The sequence below is a fragment of the Dreissena polymorpha genome, unplaced genomic scaffold (genome assembly GCF_020536995.1).
Source record: "Dreissena polymorpha isolate Duluth1 unplaced genomic scaffold, UMN_Dpol_1.0 chrUn002, whole genome shotgun sequence".
Lineage (NCBI taxonomy): Eukaryota > Metazoa > Mollusca > Bivalvia > Myida > Dreissenidae > Dreissena > Dreissena polymorpha.
Window position 1 is genome coordinate 226,415 of NW_026273316.1, and position 15,410 is coordinate 241,824.

General features: G+C 35.0%; 1 protein-coding gene and 1 long non-coding RNA gene across 3 annotated transcripts in view; one reads left to right on the forward strand and one right to left on the reverse strand.

The window, feature by feature from the left end:
* The window catches only part of LOC127863211 (uncharacterized), an 89,966-nt gene that overhangs the window by 70,055 nt on the left and 4,501 nt on the right, over positions 1 to 15,410 (reverse strand). The gene's annotated exons all lie outside the window — the stretch shown is intronic.
* On the forward strand, positions 2,338 to 5,505 carry LOC127863214 (uncharacterized). Of its 2 annotated transcripts, XR_008040998.1 has the most exons (4): positions 2,338 to 2,448; positions 2,674 to 2,760; positions 4,257 to 4,768; positions 5,329 to 5,505. It is a non-coding gene; the product is annotated as an uncharacterized LOC127863214 (long non-coding RNA). The 2 variants fall into 2 exon arrangements; XR_008040999.1 differs by lacking the exons at positions 2,338 to 2,448; positions 2,674 to 2,760 and adding an exon at positions 3,674 to 3,832.

Sequence of the window (15,410 nt, forward strand, 5' to 3'; positions counted from 1 at the left end):
AAATATAAACAAAGATAGTGCATGTTGTAATAGGTGGCATACATAAAGTTGCAGGCACTTTGTTTACCGATAAAGGGCACTTCAGATTACGGAGACTTTCAACAAAGCGGGCACTCTAATAACTGAGTTTTATCTTCTACCTTAAATGCATTTATTTATATTATGGCTATTCATACGAAACATTTTGAAAATATATTTTTCAAAAATCACATTACTATTAATTTATACTATGTTTATAATAATTGCAATTTTCAAATAAGATAATATTTATTATTAAATAAATGTGTACATAATGAACTTGTTTTTTATTGGTAACTTGAGATTCAGAGAAATGAAAATACAACGGATAATGCGGATCTACACAATCGTGTTTAATTTTACTTATAGCAGGGCTCTAGATAACGGTAGTGAAGGGGTCTTTATGAGGCAAATACACATTTGTTCTTCATAAAATCCTATGTCGGTTGTGCTTATTGGAATCGCATCCTCAAGACGATACTTATGCGTAGCAACAAAATTAAAAAGAGAATGGTAAAACTCCCTTAATTTTGAGTCCTGCTTATAGGGAGCACTTCCCTTTACGCAACGCTAACGTTTGCTCGAAGTGCGATTCACCTGACCCTAAATCACTGTATTGGTTGAGTTTAAAGAAACACGGGTAAAATTAAATCGTAAAAACAACTGATTCTGGAAAAAAGGAATGCGTACATAAAATGTGTAAATGTCATATTATGGAGTCAGTACTTCGTATACCCCCACAAACGAAGTTTAGGGTGCTATATAGGATAGAACTTGTCTGTCGGTCCGTATTAAGTGTCCGCTCTCTCGGTTTTCATCCGATCTTCACCAAACTTGGTCAGAAGTGGTATGTAGATGATGTCTATGTCAAGTTTGAATATTGGTCATGACGGGTCAAAAACTAGGTCACGGGGTCACGTAGTGCGTTTTAAACATTCAGCATTGTGTCCGCTCTCTAATTCAAGTAGTGTTCATCCAATATTTGCCAAACTTGGTCAGAAGTTGTATTAAGATTATGTCTAGGCCAAGTTTGAACATGGGCCATGCCGGGCCAAAAACTAAGTCACGGGGTCACTTGGTGCGTTTTTTAACATTCAGCATGGTGTCCGCTCTCTTATTCAAGTAGTATTCATCAGATATTCACCAAACTTGGTCAGAAGTTGTATCTTGATGATGTATAGGCAAAGTTCAAACATGGGCCATACTGGGTCAAAACTTAGTCATGTGTCTTCAAATGACGCTTCAAGTAGGCTTTCCTAGCATAACTGGCCTCACAAATTCCACACGAGAACCGTTCGCTTGTACACAATTCTTCTTCTAAACTAATGTCCAACAACGAACCTTCGGCGGCATTCATAAGCTCCGATTCACTCATCCTGTAAAAAATAATTGTGTCACTTAAATGCAACTTCAAATGCAGCATGTGTTGTGTTTATATTAAAAACAAAGACGGATATGCATAACTTTTTACACAACTGTCGTGTGATTAAATCGACCCCGCCCGTTCTTTTATTGCTATTTTCGTTTACTGGCATTGAGCCAAAAAGTACCTTCATTTGGACATAAAGATAAATGCTTTAGATCAACCGTTTAGAACGTAATTTAAAATATATGGTCATATAGATTTTACTCATTAAACATATCCAATTTGTTTAACATTTATCTTTCACATTTATACCAAATCATAATCATATTTCAAAGGGATAAGAACATGCTTCGGTAATTCGTTTTTTATTTGCGTACTAAGTACATACATTTTTATGTATTGCCTGCTTACTTTAACAGTATTCCACAGCGAATTCTGCATTTTTAATTCACAAAAAACGAGTGTGTTATATCTGGAAAAAAGTGTCTAGATTTCGGGAAACGAAGTGCCATTGTTTTTTAGATGATCGGTAAACGAAGTGCAGATAAAAAATGTGCATGCGACTCTTAAAACATTTGAATTTTCTCAAATACATTAGTAAACTAAAATGTAACATGTTGTAACATTACTGGATATATTGATCTTTTATTTCGAATAGTAAGCACGTTCTTGATTTATTTCCAAGTATGTTTATTTTGTTAAAATATGTACTGATCATTTAATTCATGCTGATTATCAATGAAATTTTATCGTTTTTTTTTAATAATTCACCGTTTTTCCGCGAATTTCTTTCTTCGCAATACGATGTGCTATACCATTAATCACCCAAACAATGTTCGGTGTCTAAAAACCAAATAAACAGAACATAAATACAAAAAAGCTGAAGAACTCACCTCTCGCGCGTGGCTTTTGTTGTTCTCTGTTAATGAAGTGCCATCCGTCAACGAAGTATTCGCATACCCGGCGTGGAGACTTGACATGTCAAGTTTTCAAGCGAAAATCAAAATGTTCAATGAAATGGGGCGCAGAAGACTATGAGGGAAGAATCATCATTAATACCAGAGGTATGTTAAAATTTGCTTTTTCTGTCATCAAAATATGTATTTAATCTGTTGTCAGTATTTTACTTTGTTTTTAAATTTGCTTACAAATTGAAACTTAGAAAAATGCTTCAATTTAACGTTTGTTAAGAAATATTCACAGATTTAAATAAAGTTCAACTTCTGTCTTAAAATATAATTTTTAGTTTCAGATAAGGTGAATGAAGTGTTTGATTTATTTTTAAACAGTCATAATACAGAGGGAGACATTAGCACGGTCAAGAGGCCATGGTCTGCTGGCGGGGAACGAGCACGTCATCATTTCTGCCTGCAAAGGTACATTTTGTCTTGGTTTTTTTTCTAGGTATTTAACATAATGAAATAGTGGTAGGCTTTTTATTTAAGTTTATGACCTGGTTTTCGAAGAATATTTAAATTGAGATTATTAGATGCGGATAGGGCGTATCTGGTCAATAACATATTAAGTTTGCCTAGACTCAATTGATGAGCTTGCATTGAGGCCAAGCTTGGGATAGCATATAGAGCCCAAATGTGTCACTAAAAATAAGAAAGCTTACTGCTCAATAACTTCAGCTTGGATGGAGGTATTTGACTCAAATTTTGCGCGTAGCTTAATCCTTTTTACAGCCAGTCTCCCCCTAGCTCTGAATTAAGTAGTGCAGTTGTCTGTTACTGACATAAGTACAAATATGGGATAAAATGCATTTTTTGAGTGTCAAATATAACACTTTTGTGTCCAGAAGCATATTGGCGGGGGATATCAATTCAACAAATTTGCTTGTTAATATTAGAATCAGACAATGGTTTGAAATGCAATTGGATGTTTGTGCTATAAATGAAGTTTGTTGGGATGGCACTTGATGTATGATGTCTTTAATACAGGTATGGCATTAATGTTGTAAATCACAAGAATTTTGAAACAGAGTAGTAAGTAGTTTCACCATGTATCAGTTTTTTAGGAATGATATCAGCGATTTTCCTCCTTCTTTATAAAGTACCGGTAAACGGTACTTTCCCAATCAAGCAAAAATTCCCAAATTCCCAAATCGGCATCTGAAAAAATCCCAATCGACGTCCGAATTTTTTCTCAAAACGACCGAAATTTTCGTAACAAAACCCAACTTTCGGCGAGCGAACAAAGAAAATCGTATAGTTGTGTGTAACCACGCGCTCGATTAATTTGGGGTTTTATTATTCAGCGTGTGCAATCAATAGTGTCGTTACTGTTTCCGGTTCTTTTGTCAGGCAGCCAGCGTACTGTTTTATATCGGTTTGTAACCTTGCCTCTGTGGAAAGGGTGTTCAGTCTAATGAACAATCTTTGCACAAACAATCGGGACCGTCTATCACACGACACATTGACAGCACTAATGATGCTGTGCAGAGAGGTATGCCAGCAACTGATAGATAATCAAACATCAAAGATTGTTGAAATTTTCAAAAAAATGAAAGACAGAGACATTGCTTAACAAGAGATTAAAACAACTTGTAATTGATTTTGTGTGTTCTTTATAATATTTTGTTATTTATTTCAACTTAATTACTTAATGGTCATTATGGCATGCCTGCAAATGATTCTTTTAATGGGTATGTTCAATTAAGTATGAACTGTATGATGTATTCAATAAGACCCAAACTTCATGACGCGATTTTCCCAATTTAAGGATTTCACGACCTGATTTTTTCCCAATTTTGAGGTTTTCACGACTCAATTTTTCCCAATTGGACCGGTACGGGTACTTTTCCCAATTGGACAAGGAAAATCGCTGGATATAATTATGTAATATGTAAACATTTATTTTTTTCTGATAGGTTATGTCCAGATGAGGTGCAAAGACCACAACAAAACAGTGCCAGATGACACCTCCCTCAACAAGGCAGCGACACCAGGGTTCCCGCTGTCGATCGCCATTGGCGCCAATTGCGACAAAATAAAAAATCTGGCGACAAAATTTCGTAAATGGCGATTTTAAAAAAATCGGCATTTTTCTGCGTTCATATTTTCTTAAAATGACAAAAGACGCTGTGTTTACCAGCCGCTTTACGGCAGTCGTAATACTATAGATTTCCATGGTGTAAGCGATACAGCTGTAATCAATGGAGCGTGGTGCTGACTGCCGACTACCGCAAAGTGGAATGTTATGGTGATAATTGCGATTATCTGGGGTGTTGTTGCAAGTTATCTTAATTGGTCGGCAGTTTTATTGCTTCAGAGATAAGGCAATATTGAAATATACCGACTTTGCGCTTAAATGTGAAGTGTTTGTCACAGTGTTCGAAGCAGATTCAAGACCGTTAAATTGACAACAATGACAATCAAAAAGGTAAGTATCGATTGTTTTTAGAAAAATCGGTGTAATTATAGAAAATAGTAAAACATTTTACATCTATTGGTTCTATTTAAACGGTGACATATTGCTGTTTCACTCGTCAAAATGGCAAGTTCAGAGTGTAAAACGACTTTTAGAAAGTGAACATTAGATGCTGCTTATTTTGAGACTCATTCAAAATGCAAACGTTCCCACCGCTATTATTCACCAGCTAACAAACAAAAACCAAACAAAGACAGTTGTTTATCAGAATTTCATTTCCTTCAATATGATTTCCAACACACAATCTATGCTGTGTGAACTCTTTATTTCCTCAACACTTATCAATTCATTCACTACCGAATGTACCTTAAAAAAAAGGTTAACATAGTTTAGCACATGGAAATCAATTTGACATTTGATATACACAAATGCTTATTTTATTTGACTGTTGTGTTAAGGGCTCTATGTAGTAGATCATATGCTAGCACACATTTATATTATTTATATACTTCACATTCATTGATTATTATTAGTATTATATTAATATTATATTTCCCTTTTTGTATTTTCAGAATACCATAAAGCTTCTGAAGCACCAAAACTGTGGCAACATATTCAGGCTGCTAAGAAGGTGTCAATCAACAAGAGTTACAACTGATTGAATGTGCCTTTATTTAATTAACAATGTTAAATGTGTTGTTATTATTAATACTACTGTTATTAAATCAATTCCTTTAACATACTGTAAATGCTCAGTTTTTGTTTGTATTATAATAACATGATCTTCATTGCCCAAATGTAGCCCCAGTGTGGCGACAACTTTTTAAATTTGGCGAAAGTAAGTGGCGACAACTTTTGAAAGCCCAGAGGGAACCCTGCGACACTACACTCCAAATAGAATACTCCAGGAAAAAATTGAAATCAACTTATTAAAAAACAACTTAACCAACTGATGAACTAATTACTTTGTTGCACATTGGAGTGGCATACATTTTTATAGCATCTCTTGTTTAAATTGAGACTCAACATAGGGGGTGTTAAATTGTGATAATCAGATCAACAACAAAAAAATTACTGTCAGTTTATTTCATTATGTATATTTTATTGTTTATATTTTATAATTTCAATAAAAAATGTTTTTTATTGACAGTCTGTATATTTTGCTTTTTCTTCCTGTATACATTTTTTGTACAGAAAATTTTCTGTACAGAATTTAATAGTATACAGATTTTATTCTGTACTGAATTATATATTATCACATTTTGGTTCTCCCCAGATTTAATTCTGCCCAGATTTTTTTCTGCCCCGAAAAAATTCCGCTTAATTTAAATAATTCGTAAAATCTGTACAGAATTCGTTCTTTGTTTATATTGAAAAAATCTATAAATAATAGAAATCTGGTTCAACTCATTTTAAATGGACACCAAATATTTTCTGCCCAGATTCTTTACAGATTTTGTGTATTTTATTCTGTATATAATCTGGTTGCAGTCTGCCCAAATATTTTCGTACAGGCTTGAATTGACAGCAAGAATAGTGTGTTGAAATATCATTGTGTTTTTTAGGTTGCATGCAATGGAAAATGTCCATATGCTGCCATTCAGGTAAACCTAATGTGTTTATGAATTAGTTTATTCATGGCTTTCCTTAATTGGTAACGAACGACGTCTGTTTAGTGATGCGCACAAAATATGTGCGCAGATTTGCTCTTGAGTTTATTAAGGGGTGCATATGGACTCCCAGAGCTGCCAAAGCAAAAATCATCAAAGGCGCTGGGAGAACGTTTATATGGACTAACTGTAAATGGGTACATAAAGGAAAACTTAGTTGCAATAATTGCAACTGGTAACATGATTTACCATGTAAATTTTTCCACCTGGATTCTGGGCCCTAATTTATTGGTAAAATTTGCAACATAAACTATTTTCTGGCATGTCGAATTAACACAAATAGATCGTCAATATATCTATAATGAGCAAACTAAGATAACTTACATGATATGGTGTGCTCGCAGAAGAAAGATTTTAACAAATGTTTCAAACACGTACGTCAACCGTAAATGAAAATGTCAACTTGTTTGCATATGGAACATTTTTTATTAACCAAAAGAAAAATTAAAGGAACGCACGCGGTGTGTTAACAACAACATGTACCAATAAACAGTTAACTTATGCTTTTCTCCGAACATACAATTTATGTTTTTAAGAAAGTTTATTTTCAAATAGTAAACATTTGTTTTAAATGGACAGAAAATTTCTATACAATTTGTTCAAATTTTTATTAATACTTATGTTAATTGTATATGAAAAGCGGTCAGACAACAGACTTTTGGAAGAAACAAAAGGAACGACGACCCTTAGATCAGCCGTAAGGGAATTATAATACAACAACATCTACAGCAGCAACATTTATTAGCTCTAAAGCATACAATTGCTTTAAGCCATATACAAAATAGAAAATAACAAAAGTGTAATGCATAAATTATAAGAATTATGAAAACTTAGGGAATAGATAGAAATTACTGATAAGTAACATAAGTTGTAGGACTTCCAATTGATAATGATTTATTCATCAGACAGCCCTTACGTTAGCTTTTAAAAGTTGGTGGTCCTGACTTCCAAACCTAAAATTGTGGATGTCCCTGACATACATTTTCAGGGCTTCCGCTGTCGTTCGCCAAATTCGCCGTTGGCGAAAATTTCGCAAATTCGGCAAATAAAATTCTCGGTTGGCGAAAATGCTCGGCGAAACGTTTTTAAAATTCGGCGAATAAAATTCTCGGTTGGCGAAAATGCTCGGCGAAACGTTTTTTGCCTGTCAAGTACCATCCCAGATAGTAAACTCTTTAAACCTTCGACTGTGCGTCAATACATCATCGTGTTATTAACCAGAAAATTTGATACGCAGTCTGCAGCAACACCGGTCAGAACCGGTCATCGAAACATAGGAAACTTGCTGGTGCATTGTGTACTGGCAGTGACGTCACCATCTATGTATAGAACGCTTGCTGGTGTGAAATCTAAAGGTGTTATCAAACATTACAGTACAGCCAAAGCGGAACAAACGTATTTCGCGATCCGCGGCGGCAAGGCGTAACGAGTCGATGCCGCGTCAGTCGTTGAAGCCGCGTCAGTATGCGGCGGCAAGTCGCATTTCGCCGCGAAACTTCGCATCTGTCCGCCGAGGCATGCCGCGGTCCGCGACATGATGCCGAGTCGATGCGATCATGAAATCTTTTTTTTTAATTATTAGTTACATGTAGTTAACAAATTTTGAAAGAACAATTTTAATAATAATTAAAATCATAATAAATTTATTGTGCGCGGATTGTATTAGCATATACATGTAAGCATAGTTAATGTGTCTGGCCAATTATTAAGTTTGTTTCCCGCCCGTAGCGTATGTATTTCACACATAAACAAGGTCACATAATTATGTTTTCGCACATACAAGTGGTCAAGGCTCCAGCATATGGTGGATTTATAAATTAATTGCATGTTGATTCCGCTATTATATTTTAGCTGAGAAAATTAGCAGTTTGAAGCCACATCAATAATCAAGACAGTGACGACGTATTTGTAGTTTTGTTAATTATCAGCTTATTATAACTATTGTTTGAATTTGCATATATAAACACGTTTTATTTTGTTCATATTATCGATTAATATCGCTACTAATTACCCGATAATCCCGTATATTCCAGTTTTAAAGCAAATGCTGGTAAATATTTACGATACACAAACATTCTCGATATTTCCTTAAGTATCAAATACATTTGGGCATTTGTTACTATTTATAGAGATGATGAAATAACGTCTAATCGGGGCGTTTTTTTTCTCCACTGAACACGCGATTTACGCCTGACGTGATGTTCATGTATTTATACAACACAAAATACACCTAACCTTTCCAAACGACGTTCTACATGTCTGCATAATTTTCGCGCGCTTTTTATGAAACAAAGGATATTTTAGCACTGTTTATTTGACGCTAGAATTTGCCAAAGGACGCGTTAGCATTCAAATTCGGAAGTGTATTTCGGATTACAAATATAATAATGATAATGGAACGAAACATAAACAGTTGCGCGTAATTAATTCTACGCTACACATACATGTATGTACATGTGGGTGGATATCTTTTCACTCGATCCGCCGCGTACGTTTGCGGCGGATTTACTCCGCGAAAGTACGCGAGGTTTATACAGACTCGGCGTCGTTGCGCGGATCGATGCCGAGTGCAACGGCGAAACGCCGCGTGAACACACGATTCGGCCGCCGCGGACTAATAATCTGGCCGTGGCGTAGCCGCGGATTATGTTTGTGCCGCTTTGGCTGTACTGTATGTCAATACCACGGGCCTGGCAAAAGCATTTAACAAAAAAGTATTTCTTCACAAAAGCACATGAAATCTTGTTTCAACAGGAATTTGAGAGCATTTCTGTTTAATAGTTTCATTATTATAATATTTTGGGAAAGGTAAAGTTTGATTAAGAAACCAACAATTTCGGAAATAAAAAGTATACCATTCACTTGTTGTAATATATTTCGGATAAGTTAAAAATTCGGACATTTAAAGATACGGACATTTATGTGTTGGTTTGTTGTTGATAGTTTGTAAAACTATGTTTTATCATTTTTCAGGCAACTAGAATGGATGATGGCAATTATCTGGGCCTTTCTGTCAAGAAATATGCGTGAAAAACATTCATTTATTTGAGCCTAGAAACATCGACCACTTACAGAAAATGTTTTAACAACAGAAGCTGTCAAAGCTGATGTATATCATATCCAAATGACCAAATATAACTAACAATATGAAGTGAGAGGCTTTGAAAATAAAGCATCTTTAGTCTTGATCAACTGTTATGTTTTGCAAAGATTGAAATATGTGCTCAAGAATGAATATCTTGAATATAATGAAAATGTGCTTATTTTGTAAACAATGTGAACTGAACATGTGCTTATGATGTATGTATAAACTGATATTCTGTTATGTAGAATAAAAGTATGATTATTACATTGATGTATGTATATCTAGATCTATGCATATCTATAAATATTTTTTGTTATAAACTTATATTCTGTTATGTACAATATTTTAAAAGGATGATTATAGTAATAAATATATTTAAGCTTCATATTGTAGTTATTTGTGTTCTTACACCCCTAGACTTTCACGAGGCGGTCCCAAATGCTTGGCTAAAACTTTGGCTACAGTTTCTAAAATTTGGCTACAAAAAAATCCAATTGGCTAAAATGTTGGCTAAAGAAATTTTTTAGCCAGGGGAAGCCCTGCATTTTGAATTCCCACTTTTATTTTAGAATTTTAATATACGTACCTGTTCCAACTCTATCCATTACCCGATAATCCAGTTTTATTAAGATTTCTATTTTCAAAACCAAAATATGGACAATATTGACGTCCGCAAACGTCCGCCATTTTACGCAAGTTGAATTGTGGGATGTGGGAATTCCCATTGAACATGCGTTAATTCCGTTACGCGATTTGAGACCATAGGGCACTATTCATATTAATTAATTATGACAAATCAACGACTGAATTTAAAATGTTACATGTAAATTATGATCGACGGCAAATACTGTATCCGAAAACGACTGTCCGAAAAAAATGTGCAAGTTTTGCACATGAAATAATATGTGCATAGTGTTTGACTGCAGAAAATGAAAACCAATTACTCATCAAATAAGTAATCACATTTATAATTTGGTTAACATATTGCTTTACAATATGCCTATTGCACAACTTTAATTTGCTAACTGACACTTAAAATATTACAAGATGGCGGACATTTGAATCTTAAGATTTTTGAAAAACTAGCGAAGATATTTCGTCAGTTGCAGTTCATGTCTGTACCATCTGCTAACAAATCGGAAATAAAAAAATATAATACAGGGAAAAATCGGTACCGAGCGAAAATTTCCGGAATCCTGATTTACGGGTCGTTCATGGGGATCAATTATGGTGTTTGTCCCCTAATAATGGTCGATAATGATCTATTATTAGAGGTACACGTGGAGTAAGAGCAATTAAAGAAATGCTCAAATTGTTTGTTTGTTTTATTTTAATTAGTTTAAACCTATTTATTTTAGCTTGATTGCATCGAAAGCCATAGGCTTATATAAGCTCTCTCGAGTCCATTTCCTGGGAATAGAACCAGTACTTGGTGTCTTTTGGGGGAGATAGAAGGAACGCTCCCAGTGGGGTTCGAACCCGTGACCTCCTGATCGCTAGACGGACACCATATCCACTATGCCACGGCGATCTTTTAGATATTTTAATTGTTAACGACTTTTGCAGAAAATAACAAGGGACAAAATTGTCACAAAACCAGGTTTTCATTGTGAAAAAAAAATCTGATAAAGGGAGAAAACTCAAACTGAACTTTTGAAATGAACAAACAAAATTAACCCCCTTTGTAAGTTTTTTTTTTAAATCTATTTTTAGTCGTGGCGACCTTGACATTGGAGATATTGACGTGATTCTTTCGTGCGACACACCGTCCCATGATGGTGAACAAATGTGCCAAATGATTTTAGAATCTCACAATGAATGACATAGTTATGGCCAGGACAAGCTCATTTATGGCCATTTTTGACCTTTGAACTCAAAGTGTGACCTTGACCTTGGAGATATCCACGTAATTATTTCGCGCGACACACTGTCCAATGATGGTGAACAAATGTGCCAAATGATTTTAAAATCTGACAATGAACGACATAGTTATGGCCCGGACAAGCTTGTTCCGCCCGCCCGCCAGCCCACCCGCCAGCCAGCCAGCCAGCCCGCCCGCATTCGCCAATCTAATAACCAGTTTTTTCCTTCGGAAAACCTGGTTAAAAATAGTATAAAGAACTTGCTTCAAAAACAAACCATAACTGATGTGTGTTGCGGTTGTGCGTAATTTAAGTCATAACTACAATTAATTGGAATCAAACGTCTTATTTGCATGATTGCTCCCGACCATTTAAAATTTGTTCACATTATTTTTATTTACGGCGACTATAACTTACATGTAACAGTACCAATATTTAATATATTCAGATCCAATATTTATATAGTTTCTTTCATATTTACGGAATTCGCTATATACCTGCAACACATTTTTCTTTAGTCTTTGTGCATGACAGAATACAATCTAATAAACGACCAGTAGTTGGAAGCAAGATTTTCCATGGGTCACAGAATGTTTTTCAATATTTTTTTTTGCTTTCTGTTTATCTTGGTTGTTATTTAATATTATAATATATGACTTACATGAAATGAACTGAGGACAAATACATAAATATTAAAAGAAAAGTTGTGATTTGGTAGCTCCAAAGTAGTGTGGTTTTTTATTTATAACATTTAGAAAGCATATAAAGAGTTTGACACCAACCGCCTGCCGCTGTGCCTGACCAAAGTCCTGGGGAAATGCAAGTATATATATATTATTCGCTTGTTATTCTTGTCTGTTTATCATAACATTCTAATCAGTGACACTAATCAAATGAAAAATCTCTCAAAATCACCTATCACACCAACACATCCGCATTTTGCACAGCACCTCGAACAACACTGATAAAGATCGCACTCACATACAGAACAATTCTTTAAAACGCAAACTTGCCTAACGCATAACACACTTTAACCCATCTCTTTAGTCAACAAAGTCTTTAATACAGACAGCCTCAAGCACTCAACACTCTTGTACTATCGGCACATATAACAGACAGTTAAAGTACTTTTAAAAATATTCTTTTTAACTATTACTTTAATTTTTATTACAATATTAACACACATTATCGAAGATTTATATATGTACACAAGTACAAACAAGTAGACATACATCTATGCTTTATTTTAATATGTATTTCAATATTTACACACATAATCAAAGCTTTACAATATGTACACTAGGAGACATACATCTATACACTTTTATTTTAATATTTATTTCATAATCACACACAGTATCAAGCTTTACAATATGTACACAAGTAGACATACATCTATATACGTTTACATTAATATATATTTCATTACGTTAATTAATTAAATACTTAATTGTATAGCATGAAAAATTAAAATATTTATTAAGTATTCCATACTACAGCCTTACCTCTAAACAACCCCTTTCAGTAATAGCCTTATCTACCACTCGATAATCAGTACCCTCATCAGCTCTGAATGACTTACAGATAAGCTGTTTATTGTAATTTTGGTGGTGAGAAATCAGGGGGTTTTCTGCCTAATTTGGGAAAAGGAGTCTGACCAAATTGTGAATTTTTTATCGACAAAATTGTCCATTTTGGAATTTTTGCTTCCATGAAACAGCTCATTTTCGGAAAACATTGTGAATTTATCATGCTTAAATAAGTCAGGTTTAACAAATAATTTGTTTTTATTTGTTATTTTGACATTTAATGCAGGTAAGCATCAGATGAGTCAGTTTGGTTTGTGTGAATGTGCTGTGAAATGGGGAGAACAGCAGGTTCATGGTGCTGAATCCTCACTCAACCACAGCAGTGCTTGTTGGCATGATACACATCAGCTGGACGAGTTGAAACATTAATAATCTAATAATCATAAGACACTTCTTTCTAAACAAGAGGGCCTCAAAGGCCCAAAGTCGCTCACCTGAGATAACAAGATATTATTGGGACAAATCTTCTGACCAAGTTTCATGAAGATCGGAAAATAAATGTGGCCTCTAGAGTGTTAACAATTAAGGTTTTACTATAGCCCAGGCTTCCTGAAAAGTCCAAAAAAAGTGCCTGTCAACCGGACAGGCTGATGGAAAAGTTAGCCTGTCCGGACAAAAATTCACCTGACCGAACAGCGTGAGTTTACTGAAGAATTAAGTAAAGATTTTATTTTCATAAGATGGCTAAACATAATGAGAACCAACCAACATACCGTACACATACGGCACCAAATATAAAAATGTTTGAAATTTTAAAAACAAACAGATACTGGTTTATTTTCACAAAAGTAACTTTCTCTTTTCTCAATTTTCATAAAATGACTTGTACATGTTGCATGAAATCTGAATATAAATTAAGTTTTTTATTGGTCGTTGCACAAGAATATGAACTGTACACGACACTTGTGTGCAGTCAGTATACAAAACAATAATTGTTTCAATAATGAAGGAACTGAAACAGCGTAACAGTAACGATATAGCGTGTTTAAATTACATTTTATTAAGAGGAAATGTCACTTCCGAATAATTCGTGAGATACCCTGGTACTTTAGTTGAAATTTACAACAAAACTTTTAATGGAAATTAAATGATTTCAATGTTGCACCCGCTACAGAATTTTATTTACAAATAAATACACCCACGCCAATTTTCGCGCGTTTTTTATCAAGGCAAAGAAATTCATTTATTTAATCTAGAAGTTGTAACCGAAAATAGCTGTACACGATGCGTGCCAGTGATTTTTTTGCCCAAAATTACCGACGATATAATTCAGCAGCTTCCCAATAGTTTTTTGTTACAACCTTTGTAATTGGATAGATGGTAATATGTCGGACCAATGAAATTGACGTTTTCGGAAAAACAACAAAGGGAGAGCACTCTTAAGAACAAGTGACGCGTAAGCGTTCTTAATGACAAAAAGGCTCGAAATTCACGAAAAGAGTGATTATAATGGGGTGTTTGTGTTCTTTTGGCAAGTATTAGACTTTTCGGTATTTAGTCATATTTTTTTGGCCTGTCACAAGGACCGGCGATATTAGAAACTCTGCCGGACCGTAAAGAAATTTGCCGGACAAGACCGGCGGTCCGGCCTTTTCAGGAAGCCTGTAGCCATATAAGGAAAACTGCCCCGCCCCCTGGCAGCCATGTTTTCCAACCAACCGGCATCATTTTTGAACTCATCCAAGATATTATCGGGACAAATCTTCTGACCAAGTTTCATGAAGATCGGAAAATAAATGTGGCCTCTAGAGTGTTAACAAGGTTTTACTATAGCCATATAAGGAAAAATTCCCCCCCCTGGTGGCCATGTTTTTCAACCAACCGGCATCATTTTCGAACTCGTCCAAGATATTATCGGGATGAATCTTCTGACCAAGTTTCATGAAGATTGGACAATAAATACGGCCTCTAGAGTGTTAACAAGATTTTACAATAGCCATATTTAGCCATATAAGGAAAAATGCCCTGCCCCTTGGCAGCCATGTTTTTGAAGCAAAGGTTACGATTTTCAAACTCATCCAAGATATCATTGGGACAAATCTTCTGACCAAGTTTCATGAAGATCGGAAAATAAATGTGGCCTCTAGAGTGTTAACAAGGTTTTATATAAAGCCATATAAGGAAAAATGCCCCGCCCCTTGGCAGCCATGTTTTTAAAGCAAACGTAACCATTTTCGAACTCATCCAAGATATCATTGAGACCAATCTTCTGGCCTAGTTTCATGAAGATCGGAAAATAATTGTGGCCTCTAGAGTGTTAACAAGGTTTACTATAGCCATATAAGAAAAATGCCCCGCCCCCTGGCGGCCATGTTTTTCAACCAACCCGCATCATTTTCGAACTCGTCCAAGATATTATTGAAATAAATCTTCTGACCAAGTTTTATAAAGATCAAACAATAAATGTGGCCTCTAGAGTGTTCACAAGATTTTACTATAGCCATATAA